General features: G+C 41.7%; 1 protein-coding gene across 6 annotated transcripts in view; it reads right to left on the bottom strand.

Moving 5' to 3' along the window:
• The window catches only part of YEATS2 (YEATS domain containing 2), a 105,891-nt gene extending 90,998 nt beyond the window's left edge, over positions 1-14,893 (bottom strand). For 5 of the 6 annotated variants that reach the window (XM_055409329.2, XM_055409322.2, XM_055409338.2 and 2 more), the window contains exon 1: positions 14,665-14,892. The gene's annotated coding sequence lies outside the window, so the exon portion shown is untranslated. Of the gene's footprint in view, positions 1-14,664 lie in introns of all 6 variants that reach the window. The other variant, XR_016038035.1, reaches the window with a different exon arrangement.
• Positions 14,894-15,668: the final 775 nt, after the last annotated feature.

Raw genomic sequence — 15,668 nt, forward strand, 5'->3', positions numbered from 1 at the left:
GGTGGTCTGGGATTCCCATCTCTTTCAGAATTTTCCACAGTTGATTGTGATCCACACAGTCAAAGGCTTTGGCATAGTCAATAAAGCAGAAATAGACGTTGACCTGGAACTCTCTTGCTTTTTTGATGATCCAGCGGATGTTGGCAATTTGATCTCTGGTTCCTCTGCCTTTTCTAAAACCTGCTTGAACATCTGGAAGTTCATGGTTCACATATTGCTGAAGCCTGGCTTGGAGAACTTTGAGCATGACTTTACTAGCATCTGAGATGAGTGCAACTGTGCGGTAGTTTGGGCATTCTTTGGCATTGCCTTTCTTTGGGACTGGAATTAAAACTGACCTTTTCCAGTCCTGTGGCCACTGCTGAGTTTTCCAAATTTGCTGGCATATTGAGTGCAGCACTTTCACAGCATCATCTTTCAGGATTTGAAATAGCTCAACTGGAATTCCATCACCTCCACTAGCTTTGTTCGTAGTGATGCTTCCTAAGGCCCACTTGACTTCACATTCCAGGATGTCTGGCTCTAGGTGAGTGGTCACACCACCGTGATTATCTGGGTCATGAAGATCTTTTTTGTACAGTTCTGTGTATTGTTGCCACCTCTTCTTAATATCTTCTGCTTCTGTTAGGTCTATACCATTTCTGTCCTTTATTGAGCCCATCTTTGCATGAAATGTTCCCTTCAGTTCAGTTCAGTTCAGTTGCTCAGTCGTGTCCGACTCTTTGCGACCCCATGAATCACAGCACGCCAGGCTTCCCTGTCCATCACCAACTCCCGGAGTTCACTCAAACTCATGTCCATCGAGTCGGTGATGCCATCCAGCCATCTCATTCTCTGTCGTCCCTTTCTCCTCCCGCCCCCAATTCCTCCCAGCATCAGACTCTTTTCCAGTGAGTCAACTCGTCGCATGAGGTGGCCAAAGTATTGGAGTTTCAGCTTTAGCATCAGTCCTTCCAATGAACACCCAGGATTGATCTCCTTTAGAATGGACTGGCTGGATCTCCTTGCAGTCCAAGGGACTCTCAAGAGTCTTCTCCAGCACCACAGTCCAAAAGCATCAATTCTTCGGCGATCAGCTTTCTTCACAGTCCAACTCTCACATCCATACATGACCACGATCTCTAATTTTCTTGAAGAGATCTCTAGTCTTTCCTATTCTGCTGTTTCCCTCTATTATCTCTGCATTGATTGCCGAGGAAGGCTTTCTTACCTCTCCTGATCCAACCAGTCCATTTGAGTTTGAGTGAACTCCGGGAGTTGGTGATGGACAGGGAGGCCTGGCATGCTGTGATTCATGGGGTCGCAAAGAGTCAGACACGACTGAGCGACTGAACTGAACTGAACAGCCATAATGTTAACACTGGACCAGAATGGTGGGAAGCTGACAGAGGTTGGTTATTAGCCCCAAAGTGACATGAGCCACTCAGTTGATGTGGCCATACTAATGTGACATATGAACAGCTGAGTTAAAAAAAAAACTATTTCGTTATTTAAGCACTACATATTTCAGGTCCAAGACACCTACTTTCCTACTATAAACAAAACTGCTTAAGACACAGAAGTTGCTATATAAGGTCTGGCCCAGGATACATTCATGACAGAACTGTCTCCACTCTTACAAAGTAACAAGAAAAAGAATTTAAGATCAAAGAGCTAGTCTAAATTACAGGTGCCCTGCTTCTATCCATTGTATTACTGCAACAACTGGAGAGCTGGCCTGAGGTAGGGTTTGCTGCTGCTGCTGCTGCTGCGTCACTTCAGTCGTGTCCGACTCTGTGTGACCCCATAGACGGAAGCCCACCAGGCTCCCCCGTCCCTGGGATTTTCCAGGCAAGAACACTGGAGTGGGTCGCCATTTCCTTCTCCAATGTGTGAAAGTGGAAAGTGAAAAGTGAAAGTGAAGTCGCTCAGTCGTGTCCGACCCTTAGCGACCCCACGGACTGCAGCCTACCAGGCTCCTCCATCCATGGGATTTTCTAGGCAATAGTACTGGAGTGGCTTGCCATTGCCTTCTCGCGAGGTAGGGTTTACTGTTCCTTTACTCCATCCCTTTAACAGACTCCAGACTGAGTCATCTCGGATATTCAGGAGTTTTGAGATACTTACGGCAAATTCTTAAGTGGACAGAAGGTAGGCCATATAACATCCCTGTAACTTCCTTAGAGCCACTTCTGGACAAAAATCATTGGAATTACCTAAAGTGGTAATTCTAATTCATATGACAATTTTGTTGTTTCAGTTATGAAGCCATAAAGGTTTTCTTTCTAAGAGAAGCCAAAAAAAAAAAAAAAGAGGGGAGGGGGTTGATTTGTCTTTAGTCCCGGTTGGAAAGGAAAGGAAGGAACTGGAGCAGATCAAGACTGTGTTAAACTCCTGGACACAGTCACTGAGAATATGTAAATTAAGCCAAATCTTGCACATTTCACTCAACAGGGATTTTTCTCTAGAGCTTTCAAACTGACAATAAATCCTATGGGGATAAGTCTCATGCCTTTCTACCGGGAGCTGAGATGCTAGAAAGAAAACTAGTACCTTAAAACGTAAGACGTTTTTAAAAAACTGGTTTTTCCTTGGATAAACACTGCCTAAATCTAGAAAATCTACCTATTTACAAAAATCTACCTATTCATTTTCTGGAATTAGATACAGCAATAGTTGCACAATTTTGTAGGTATACTAAAAAAAATACACTTTAAAAGAGTGAATTTTATGGTATGTGAATCAGATCTCAAGAAAGCTATTACAAAAAAAAATAACAATGACAAACTTATGATTTATTAACCTTAAACAGAAATCAATTCACAGATTATCCTCCCCCAAATATGCATGTACGTGCTATGTGTGCACATTCAGGAAAGCAGGACAGTCAGTTGGGGAATCAACATCAGTAAGACCAGAGGCACGGACTGTTAACACTTTAAAATTTAATTTTTTCATCGAATAGTTCAGATATTCAAAAAAGTATAAAATGATCAATGAGAGGGACACAAGGAGGTTCAAAAGTATTAGCGATTTCCTATTTCTTAAGCTGGGTTGTAGCTAAGTATGTATTTGATACCTTATTTGTCTTCTTTAAAACATACCTTCTTATTATATGTGCTGTTTAGCATATATATATATGATGTATTTCACAATTTTCAAAAATAAGTTTAAAAATAAATTATGTACATATTATGGGATAAATCAATTCCACTGTAATGTGAATATGCATTCCTAAAAACCATCACACCATAAAACTGCATAATGAAAACCATAAGGCTTATGGGAAAAATGGGTTTTGGCACAACACTCAAAAATTTTAGTAGTGACATGTAATTAAAAAAGATAATCAAATAAAAAGGGAATCTAATAAAAATGGCAGCAGAGTTTTACACATTAAATGGGTTAAGAAATACATAAATGCTACAATAAATATGACACTTCACCTTGTGAAATTAAGTTTTACTTGTGGAAGTGAGCATTGAAAGGTTACAGTTTGTAAGTTACCATGAAGTGGTAGTAGGCTAATCTAAAATGAACAGAAAACTAACACCACCAGATAAGGATAGGTGTAGCTCATAACACAGAAGTAAACTGAGGTTGCTGGAGGATACCTAAGGTGTGTACCTGGAAGGGGTCTGCATATTTCTGCTGTGGTTCAGTTCAGCCGGGTGCACTTTTTTGCATTTACTTAGCATTTCTTGCAGATGAAACACAAAAACATGAAATGTGAAATCCACATTATACTCAAATAGTTCCCTATCAACTGCATTAAAACAAACTAATGTTTTCATCTTTCTTTTTTAAAAAAATATTTATTTTTGGATGCGCTGGGTCTTCACTGTTGCTCTGTGTGGCCTTTCTCCAGTTACAGAAAGAGGGGCCTACTCCTCCATGCGGTGGCTCTTCTTGTTGCAGAGCACAGGCACTAGAGTGTACAGGTCTCAGTAACTTCAGCTCAAGGGCTCAGTTGCTCCAGACCAGGGATTTAACCCGTGTCCCCTGCACTGGCGGATTCTTATCCACCGCACCACCAGGAAAGTTCAAATTTGTGTTTTCTTATAGCAAAACTGTTTTGCAACGTAGCCATTAAAATTAATGTGCTGATACAGAAATACTTCTAAAATACATTGTAAAGTGAAAAAAACCAAGGTGCAAATGGTTTGTATACTTTCTTTCTATGTAAACTAGAAGAAGGAGCAGAGCATCCCCCCTACCCCCACAAATGCTGGTAGATGCTGTGTAGATTTTCCTAGAAGGATAAAAAATTAATAACAATAGTTGCCTCTGGGCAGTCGTTTTGCTTTTCATTTTACTCCTGACTACAATGTCTGAATTTTCTAACCATGTACAAGCATTATTTAGGGAGAGGAAAATACCAAAAGGACTAACCTGGGAGATGGATTATGGGTGTCTTTATGCCTCTTTCTGTTTTCTTGTTACTTCTCTGTATGTTGAAAAGCCAAAACTACAGAGAATGTGAAACAACTGGAACTCGCATTCATTGGTGGTGGGAAGGTAAAAACAGTAAAACTACTCTGGAAAACAGTTTGGCAGTTTGTAGCTAAGTTGGTAAAGAACCTGCCTGCAATGCAGGAGACCCAGGTTCAATTCCTGGGTTGGGAAGATCCCCTGGAGAAGGAAATGGCAATCTACTCCAGTATTCTTGCCTGGAGAATCCCAAGAACAGAGGAGCCTGGCAGGCTGTACAGCCCATGGGGTCACAAGAGTCGGACGCAACTGAGTGACTACACCACCACCACCACCACATGACCCAGCCATTCCACTCCTAGCTATTACCCAAGAGAAAGAAAAGCTTATGTCCATACAAAAACAAATGTTCACAGCAATTTTATTTGTAATAGCCCAAAACTAGAAACAACCCAAATGTCCATTAAAAGGTGAATGGATAAACAAACTGCGACACATTCATACAATAAATTCATCAGTAAAAAAGAATTAACTGATACATGCAACACAACAGGAATTAATCTCAAAACGGTACTGAAGAAAAGAAGCCAGCTTAAGAAAAAAGAATATACTACAATGGTAACATTTTTACAAAATGCGAACAAGTCTATAATGACAGAAACCTGATCAGTGGTTGTCCTGGTATGAGGAAATGGGGAGGGGAGAAAGAAGGATCATGAAGGGACGAGAGAAAAAACTGGGGATGATGCATATGTTTACTATCTTGACTGTGGTGATGTTTTCACAGATGCATAAATATATCAGAACTTACCATGTCATACAGTTTATACGTGTGCAGTTTATGGTATGCCAACGGTCCCTCAATGAAGCTATTTAAACACACACAAATATTAAATATAGACTGGGGTATATCTAAAAAAAACGTATAAAGAATACACAGTATGAACCCTCACACATTGTTGGTGGAAACGTAAAATAGTGCAGCTGCTGTGGAAAAGTTTGGCAGTTCCTCAAAAAGATAAACACAGCATTACTATGTGACCTAGCAACTCCACAACTAGGTAAATATGCAACAGAACTGAAAACGTATGTCCATACAAAAACTTGTATGTGTGTGAATGTTCACAACATTATTCATAACAGTGAAAAAACAGAAGCAACTCAAATGTCTATCCTCTGATGACTAGATAAACAATGTGGTAATAGTCATACAATGGATTTTTAAGCAATAAAAAAGGATGGAGTACCGACACATGCTACTACACAGATCAACTCTGAATATACCATGCTAATCAAATGAAAGGAGCCAAATACAAAAGGCCATATTTATTTGATTAATAAGGTTGGTGCAAAAGTAATTGTGGTTTTTCACTGTTGAATTTTGCCATTTGATATTGAAATACATTCTTAAATAAATGTGGTTGTGTTATATACCATTTTAATATGCATTTCTCACTCTGTGTTTTTTTTTAGCTAATGACTTATACCTGTGTATTTTCTATTTATTTTAGACTATGGTAATGATGACAGACAAAAAGCAAATTCAAGTGATTTTCTTATTCAAGTTCAAAATAGGTCATACTGTAGTGCAGACAGCTCACAACATCAACAACGCATTTGGTCCAGGAATTGCTAACAAATGTACAGTGCAGTGGTGATTCAAGAAGTTTTGCAAAGGAAATGAGAGTCTTGAAGATTAGGAGTATACTGGCCAGCCATCAGAAGCTGACAACGACCAACTGAGAGCAATCAAACCTGATCCTCTTACAACTACACAAGTTGCTGGCAAAGAACTCAATCTCAACCATTCTATGGTTATTCAGCATTTGAAGCAAACTGAAAAGGTGAAAAAGCTCAGTAAGTGGGTGTCTCATGAGCTGACCAAAAATAAAAAATAACTTGATTTTGAAGTGTCATCTTCTCTTATTCTATGCAACAATAACAAACCATTTCTCAATCGGATTGTGATGTGCGACAAAAAGTGAATTTTATATGACAACTGGCAACGACTAGTTCAGTGGCTGGACCAAGAAAAGCAGCTTCAAAGCCAAACCTGCACAAAAGAAGGTCATGGTCACTGGTGGTCTGCTGCCCATCTGATCCACTACAGCTTTCTGAATCCCAGCGAAACTATTACATCTGAGAAGTACGCTCAGCAAATCAATGAGATGCACCTGAAAATTGCAATCCCTGAAGCCAGCACTGGTCAACAGACAGGGCCCAGTTCTTTTCCATGACAATGCCTGACCACACGTCGCATGACCAACTCTTCAAAAGTTGAAGGAATTGAGCTATGAAGTTTTGCCTCATCTGACATATTCACCTGACCTCTAACCAACTGACTACCACTTCTTCAAGCATCTTGACAAGTTTTTGCAGGGAAAATGCTTCCACAACCAGGAGGAGGCAAAAAATGCTTTCCAAGAGTTCATCAAATCCTGAAGAACTGATTTTTAAATTAATTTATTTTAATTGGAGGCTAATTATTTTACAATATTGTGGTGGGTTTTGCCATACACTGACATGAATCAGCCATGGGTGTACATGTGGCCCCAGGTCCCAAACTCCCTCCCCCCTCCCTCCCCATCCCATCCCTCTGGGTTGTCCCAGTGCACCAGCTTTGAGTGCCGTTTCATGCATCGAATTTGGATTGGTCATCTTTTTCACATATGGTAATATATATGTTTCAATGATATTCTCTCAAATCAGCCCACCCTCGCCTTCTCCCACAGTCCAAAAGTCTGTTCCCAAAGAACAGATTTTTACACTACAGGAATAAGCCAACTTATTTCTCATTGGCAAAAATGTGTTGACTGTAATGGTTCCTATTCTGATTGATAAAGATGTGTTTGAGCCTTGATTCAAAATTCACAGTCCGAAAGTGCAATTATGTCTGCACCAATCTAATCTTTCCAGGAAATACCCAGAAATAGGCAAATCCCTAGACACAGAAAGTGGCTCCCAGGAGTGGAGGGGTGGAGGGAACTGGGACTGACTGCAAATAGGTATGGGGCTTCTTCCTGGAATCATGAAAATGTTACGGAATTAGATGGCAGTAACAGTTCCACAGGCCTGCCCAGGTGGCTCAGTAGTAAAGAAACTGCATGCCAATGTAGGGGATGCAAGTTCAATCCCTGGGTCAGGAAGATCCCCTGGAGGAGGAAATGGCAACCCATTCCAGTATTCTTGCCTGGAAAATCCCCTGGACAAAGGCCTGGAAAGCTATAGTCCATGTGGTCAGCAAGAGTTGGATACGACTTAAGTCACTAAGCACGCATGAATGGTTGTATAACATTGTGAATACACTTTAAAAGACACTGAATTATACATTTTAAAGTGGTGGATTTTACGTTATGTGAACTACGTCTCAATAAAAAAGGATATATACTCTCCAATAAACTCATTAAAAACAAAGTAGATAACAATCACCAATGTATGCACAATTATGTAAATAAAACATTACAAATAAAGTTTAAGCCCCTGCCTGCTCGGCATTCTGGTCACCATCAACCTTCATTACCGCCACAAAACAGGTCTCTCCCCACACTTACCCCAAACTCACTCTTCAGATCAACAGAATAAACAATCCTTGGTTAGCAGAACTAGTTCTTCTATCTCTCCTTGTCTACAGTCATCAAAGTTCACATGCCTGAACTTCTCCTTATTACCTTCCAACAGGTTCATGTTTCATCCCTACCTTCTCTCCACTTACTGAAATGCTATTCATCCTTCAAGAATGAAATTAAGTTCCAATTCATCTATGACATGCACTCCAGCCTTAAAGAAACTTTTTTTTCTAACTCTCATAGAACAGATACTATAGAAACAATCTGCTGCATAAGTTTTGCTTTCTATGAGGGAAAAGTGCACTGAACCTGACTCTCACCCTCCATTCAACAGCAGTACAGAGAATAGGCTGAAACGGGGGCAGGTTTAAAGGCAGAGAGGTTGGGGCCAATTTAAGGAGATGGCAGTGAAGAATTCTATTCTCTGTGACTGAATGAAAAGAGAGAAGAGGATCAAGTATTTCTGAGAATCTATCATAAGGAAAGACTCTCAAGCCTGGTGACACACATACATGGGCTGTTCTTACAGATTTACAGCTTCAAGTACTAGTTCTCCTCTATCTATATATTTTATAATAAAAAAACCCTGGAAATAGTCCATAGCAAATTATAGTGTATTCACTGAATGAATATAAGGGAATTTTAATATGGGGGGATATGATCTTATATGTAGAAAGCCCTAAAGATTTACCAAAAAACTGTTAGAAGAAATGAACAGCAAAAAGCAAGATACCAAGTCAACACATAAAAATCAGTCACACTTCTATACACAATAATGAACAACTGAAAAGGAAATTACAATATATTTCCATTTATAAAAGCATCAAAAAGAATAAAACACTTAGAATTAACCAAGAAGGTAAACTTACAAAATGAAAACTACAGAATATTGCTGAAAGAAATTAAAGAAGACAAATAAATGGTAACACACTTCATTTTCATGGATTGGAAGACTTAATATTGTTAGTCAATACCACCCAAAGCCATCTACAAATTCAATGCAATCCCTATCAAAATTTCAGACATTTTTTGCAGAAACAGAAAAACTCACACTAAAATTTATATGTAATCTCAAGGGACCCTAAATAATCAAAACAATTTTGAAAAAGAACAAAACTGGAGGACTCACATCTCCTGATTCTAAAACTTAATAGAAGCCACAGTGTGGTACTCAAAACAATATGGTATTGGCATAAAAACAGATATATAGACAGATGGAATAAAATAGAGAGCCCAGAATAAACTCTTGCATATATGGTCAAATGATTTCTGACTCGGGTGCCAAGACCATTCGGTCAGGGGAAAAAAGGCTTTTCAACAAATATTGCTAAGAAAACTGGACATTTGTATGCAAAAAGAAGAGACGATGGACCCTTTACTAATGCCTAAATTAACAAAAATTAACTCGAAATGGATCAAAGACCTAAATACAAAGCTTGATTTTAAACTGAATTGACATTTCTTCAAAGATATACAAATGGCCAATAAGCACATGATACTCAACATCACTAATATCAGGGAAGTGCAAATAAAAAACACAGAGATTAGATCTAACACCATTAGGATGGCTACTATCAAAAATAAATACGGAAAAAAATTAAAACCCACCAGAAAAGTGTTGGCAAGAATGTGAAGAAATTGGAACCCTTGTGCACTGCTGGTGGAAAAACAAGATGGAAAACAGTGAGGAGGTTCTTCAAAAAATTAAAAACAGAATTACTGGATGATCCAGCAATCCCACTTCTAGGTAAAGAGCCCATAAAACTGAAAGCAGGGACTCAAACAGGTATCTATGCACCCATGTTTCTAGGAGTATTATTCACAAGAGCCAAAAGATGGAAACAACTTAAGTGTTCATTAATAGATGAATAGATAAATAAAATGTGGTATATTCAGACGTAGAGATGGCTCCTTCATGATCACAGCCTTGTCATGACAACGGGGAAAGGTCAATTTTCATTCCAATCCCAAAGCAGGGCAATGCCAAAGAATGTTCAAACTATCTCACAACTGCGCTCATTTCACATGCCAGCAAGGTAATGCTCAAAATCCTTCAGGCTAGGCTTCAACAATATGTTCACTGAGAACTTCCAGATGTACAAGCTGGATTTAGAAAAGGCAGAGGAACCAGAGATCAAATTGCCAACATTCCGTTGGATCATGGAGAAAGCAAGGGAGTTCCAGAAAAACATTTACTTCTGCTTCCACTAAACGAAAGTCTTTGTGTGGCTCACAACAAACTGGAAAATTCTTAAAGAGATAGGAGTACCAGACCACCCTACCTGTCTCCTGAGAAACCTGTATGCAGGTCAAGAAGCAAAAGTTAGGACTGGACATGGAACAATGGACTGGTTCAAAATTAGGAAACAATTACAACAAGGCTGTATATTGTCACCCTGCTTATTTAACTTATAGGCTGAGTACATCATGTGAAATGCCAGGCTGGATGAATCACAAGCAGGAATAATCAAGATTATTAGAAGAAATATCAACAACCTCAGATATGCAGATGATACCACTCTACTGGTAAGGAACTAATGAAGAAGAACTAAAGAGCCTCTTGATAAGGGTAAAGAGAAAAGTGAAAAAGCTGGCTTGAAACTCAACATTCAAAAAACTAGGAATCCAGTCCCGTCACTTCATGGAAAACAGAAGGGGGAAAGAGTAGAAGCAGTGACAGACTTTATTTTCTTGGGTTCCAAAATCACCACGGATGGCAACTGCAGCCATGAAATGAAAAGACGCCTGCTCCTTGGAAGGAAAGCTCTGACAAACCTAGACAGCATGTTAAAAAGCACAGACATCACTTTGCCGACAAAGGTCCACATAGTTAAAGGTCCAGCAGTCATGTATGGATGTGAGAGTTCGATCATAAAGTAGGCTGAGCGCCGAAGAACTGATACTTTTGAACTGTGGTGCTGGAGAAGACTCTTTTTATAGTGTCCCTTGGACTCTAAGGAAATCAAACCAGTCAATCCTAAAGGAAATCAATCCTGAATATTCACTGGAAGAACTAATGCTGAAGCTCCAATACTCTGGCCACCTGATGGGAAAAGCCAACTCATTAGAAAAGACCCAGATGGTGGGAAAGTGTGAAGGAGAAAGGAGAAGGGGGCGGCAGAAGATGAGATAATCAGATAGTATCAAGGACTCAACTGACAAGAATTTCAGCAAACTCTAGGAGATAGTCAGGGGTCTTCCCAGGTGGCACAGTGGTAAAGAATCCACCTGCCAATGCAAGAGATGCAAGAGAGAGGGTTTGATCCCTGGGTTGGGAAGATTCCCCAGAGTAGGAAATGGCAACCTACTGCAGTGTTCTTGCTGGGATAATCCCATGGACACAGGAGCCTATCAGGCTACAGTTCATGGGGTCTCAGAGTCAGACACGACTGGGCAACTGAACAATAAGAACAAATATACAGATCCTGGAGTATTATCTAGCCTTAAAAAGGAATGAAATCCAGACATAAGCTACAACATGGATGAACTTTCAGGACATCATGCTAAGTAAAATAAACCTGTCACAAAAAGACAAATACTGTCTGATTCCACTTATACGAGATATTCAGAGTAGGCAATAACACAGAGACAGAAAGCTGAATGGCGACTGCCATAGGCTGGCGGTAAGGGGGAAATAAGAAGTTACTGTTTCGTGGGTACAGAGTTTCAGTTTTACAAGATGAAAAGAGCTGTGGAGATCAATAGTGGTAATGGCTGCACAATGGTATGAATGTATTTAACACCAGTGAAAAATGGTTACGGTGGTAAATTTTATGTTATGTATATTTTACTACAATTTAAAAAATACATACATAAAAGTTAAATGATTACGTATGTTTTTCCCATTATTAACTATGTTCTTCCTGATGGAGTACAGATAATAAATTCATTTATTCTGGGGGAGGACACATAAGGGGGACAACTCTGTAAGCTCTACATCAGGCTACATATTTTTAGAATTTAGAGAGCCCCTGATAATTGGAAAATGATAAGCACAAATAAAAAAAAGCACAGAGGACAGAACAGAAATTCACAAATGGCCAATAAAAGTGGAAAATGTTCAAACATACTAGGAATGAAACATGAAACAAGACACCATTCTCAACTATCAAATTTAGTTTGGGGAGAGATGAAAATAAGGTGTGTTGAACAAGGGACACTTGATTCTAATTCACACTCATTGTCTTCTCTTCCTCACTCCCATTCAGTTAATTCCGTTTCCACCTCCAACTTCCAATCTGGTTAGTAACACCAATGACCAAACTAACAACCTCTGTTTTGCCAAACCCAAGTGAGCACCTCATTAAACATCTCGGAAGCACTGAGGAACCAAGACTCCATGGACCAGAAACATTCCTCATGGCTCCCATGACACTAGTGTCCTGCTTTTTCTCCTACCTCACTGGCTGTTCCTTCCGTCCTGTGCTCAATCTTCTTCCTCGATAAGATCTTCAAGCATTAGAATGCCTGAGCCTCACTCAATTATTCACTTTTCTATATGGTTTTTACCTAAGTGCTCTCTCAGTTCAGTTGCTCAGTTGTATCTGACTCTTTGCAACCCCATGGACGGCAGCACTCCAGGCCTCCCTGTCCATCACCAACTCCCAGAGTTTACTCAAACTCACGTCCACCGAGTCGGTGATGTCGTCCAACCATCTCATCCTCTGTTGTCCCCTTCCCCTCCCGCCTTCAATCTTCCCCACCATCCGGGTCTTTTCAAATGAGTCAGTTCTTCACATCAGGTAGCCAAAGTACTGGAGTTTCAGCTTCAACATCAGTCCTTCCAATGAACACTCAGGACTGATCTCCTTTAGGATGGACTGGTTGGATCTCCTTGCAGTCCAAGGGACTCTCAAGAGTCTTCTCCAACACCACAGTTCAAAAGCATCAATTCTTCGGCGCTCAGCTTTCTTTATAGTCCAACTCTCATTTCCATACATGACCACTGGAAAAACCATAGCTTTAACTAGATGGACCTTTGTTGGCAAAGTAATGTCTCTGCTTTTTAACATGCTGTCTAGGTTGGTCATAACTTTCTTTCCAAGGAGTAAGCGTCTTTTAATTTCATGGCTCCAGTCACCATCTGCAGTGATTTTGGAGCCCCCCAAAATAAAGTCTGCCACTGTTTCCCCATCTATTTGCCATGAAGTGCTCTCAGGTGGTCTCATAACTTTGAATATCATCTATATAGTGAGTACTCACAAATTTTTATCTCCAACTCTAGGCTCTGTTCTGGAAGTTCCAAACCTGTACATCCAACTGCCTCAATATACTGACTTCATATCTAAAATACATTTCAAATTTAATACACCCAAAACAGAACTCATTATTTCTTCCACCTCAAACTGCTCTCTTCCATTCTTCTCAGTGAACGCTGCCATCTACTCGAAGTTGCTCAAAACAAGTATCAAAAAGCAGAATTCTCCCTTTCCCTCACCAATTCATTTCCAAGTCTTATTCATTCCACCTCCAAAATATCTGTTAACCGTTCTACTCTCCTCCATCTCCAAACCACGGACCTAGACCAAAGTACTGTAAACTAACCAACTTTCCAGCTTCCACTCTTGCTCTCTTCCTCCACACAGCAGTCAGATTATGCTTTCCTTCTTAAAACCTTCAAAGAATGCTCATAAAAATGAAATTCCTAAGAACAGCTTCACCTGCTCCTATCTTTGAAAGAAAATATACCACAACCGAAAATATACTCAATGATAGTAACTCTACACAATAAAACTACGGGTACCATTCCTCATTTTCCTTTCCCGTATTTTAAAATTTTTCTGTGAATGCCTGCTCCTTGCTCATTAAGAAAGTAAATTATATTGCTGAATAGTACATAACATTACACTGCACTTTAACATGTAAACGAGAAAAGGGAATGCAAAATGGTAGTTAAAACTCGGTAAGTTACAAGCTTATAAAAAAATACAAGCAAACGTCAAAATTCTAAGAATGAGGAGTCAGGGTTGTAGAATTACTGGTGCTATTTTCTTCCACTTCTATTTTTTTTAAACATAATTACACTCATTAAAAAAACAAAAAGGTTATGAAATAAACCTGTCTTCTGCAATCTGGCCACAACCCACCAAACCAGCCTTTCTTCTTCCCAAGTACTCATTTTCCCAAGCTTTTCACTCCAACCCCGAGCAGTCTCACAGCTCTGATGCTTTAAGGCGGGCACCATCCCTGGAATATCCTCCACCTTTCTAAATCCTACTCATCCTTCACGGCGGAGAGGAACGATAGGGAAGGCGACAGGTTGGAGGGAGATGCCAGGATTCCTGCTGATAAATTCACAACTTGCCGGCGCTGGGGCCAAATTTCGTCTCCAATCCCACTGCAGGCCACCAGGCTTAACATCCTAAAAGCTCCCGCCACTGGGGCCCAGGGAACCCATACCCTCTCAGAAAGCGCGGTGCCCTTTAGGAAGAACACCCCCCTCACACCCAAATTCCGGGTTCCCGCTGCGGAGACTCCCCAGCCACACGCACTCACCCTGGACCCAGCTTCCTCCTCCGCGGCCTCTCCCCTCCAGTCACCCGCCCCCTCCCTCCTCTCAGCCAGGGGCCGGCGCCTCAGGCGGGGTGGGGGAGGGGCGCGCACGTGCCCGCGCCGCCCCCGCCCAGACAATGCCCCGGAGAGCGGCGCGCGCGCCCGGCGGTCCCCTCGCGCTCCCGCCAACACTTACCCTCTTTCTGGGTCTCCGGCTGAAGCGCAGACACCGCCGCGTGCCGCGAGAGGGCACGGGGGAGGGGAGGAAGCGGGCCGAGCCCCGCAGAGCCGCCCCACCACGAGGCCCCAGCGACCCCGGAGCCCGCGGAAGCACACGGCTCGGCGGAGCCCGCCCGGTCCGTTTGGCCCGGACGTCAGCACCAGGGACGGGGCGGGGCGCGCGCCGCGGTGGCGGCGGCGACGCGCGAGGTTCCGGGGGCGGAGCTCGGGAGGTTGTGGGCGGGGGGACAGAGATCGCGAGGTTGTGGGCGGAGCCGGGGCGGGGCTGAGGCTACGCCAGACTCACCGTGACCTGCACTGCCCTGCTGCCTGGGGAGAATGGGCGTCTGTTCGGTGAAGGCACCATCATATATAATTTTCTCCTTAGAACAAGGTAACAAGTTGCAGCCCCAAGAAAATATTCTGCAGGCATTTATGAAGCTTCCACAGCAAAGAAAACAGTAGCTATGATTTTCGTGTATACCAAGCTTTGTGCTAGGTGTTCAGTTCAGTCGCTCAGTCGTGTCCGACTCTTTGCGACCCCATGAACCACAGCACGCCAGGCCTCCCTGTCCATCACCAACTCCCGGAGTACACTCAAACTCATGTCCATCGAGTCGGTGATGCCATCCAGCCATCTCATTCTCTGTCGTCCCCTTCTCCCGCCCCCAATCCCTCCCAGCATCAGTCTTTTCCAGTGAGTCAACTCGTCGCATGAGGTGGCCAAAGTATTGCAGTTTCAGCTTTAGCATCAGTCCTTCCAATGAACACCCAGGACTGATCTTTAGAATGGACTGGTTGGATCTCCTTGCAGTCCAAGGGACTCTCAAGAGTCTTCTCCAGCACCACAGTTCAAAAGCATCAATTCTTCGGCGATCAGCTTTCTTCACAGTCCAACTCTCACATCCATACATGACCACTGGAAAAACCATACCCTTGACAGGATGGACCTTTGTTGGCAAAGTAATGTCTCTGCTCTTT

This window comes from Moschus berezovskii, chromosome 1 (assembly GCF_049115385.1).
Source record: "Moschus berezovskii isolate FMDL1 chromosome 1, NW_MosBer_1.0, whole genome shotgun sequence".
In the NCBI taxonomy this organism is placed as follows: Eukaryota; Metazoa; Chordata; class Mammalia; order Artiodactyla; family Moschidae; genus Moschus; species Moschus berezovskii.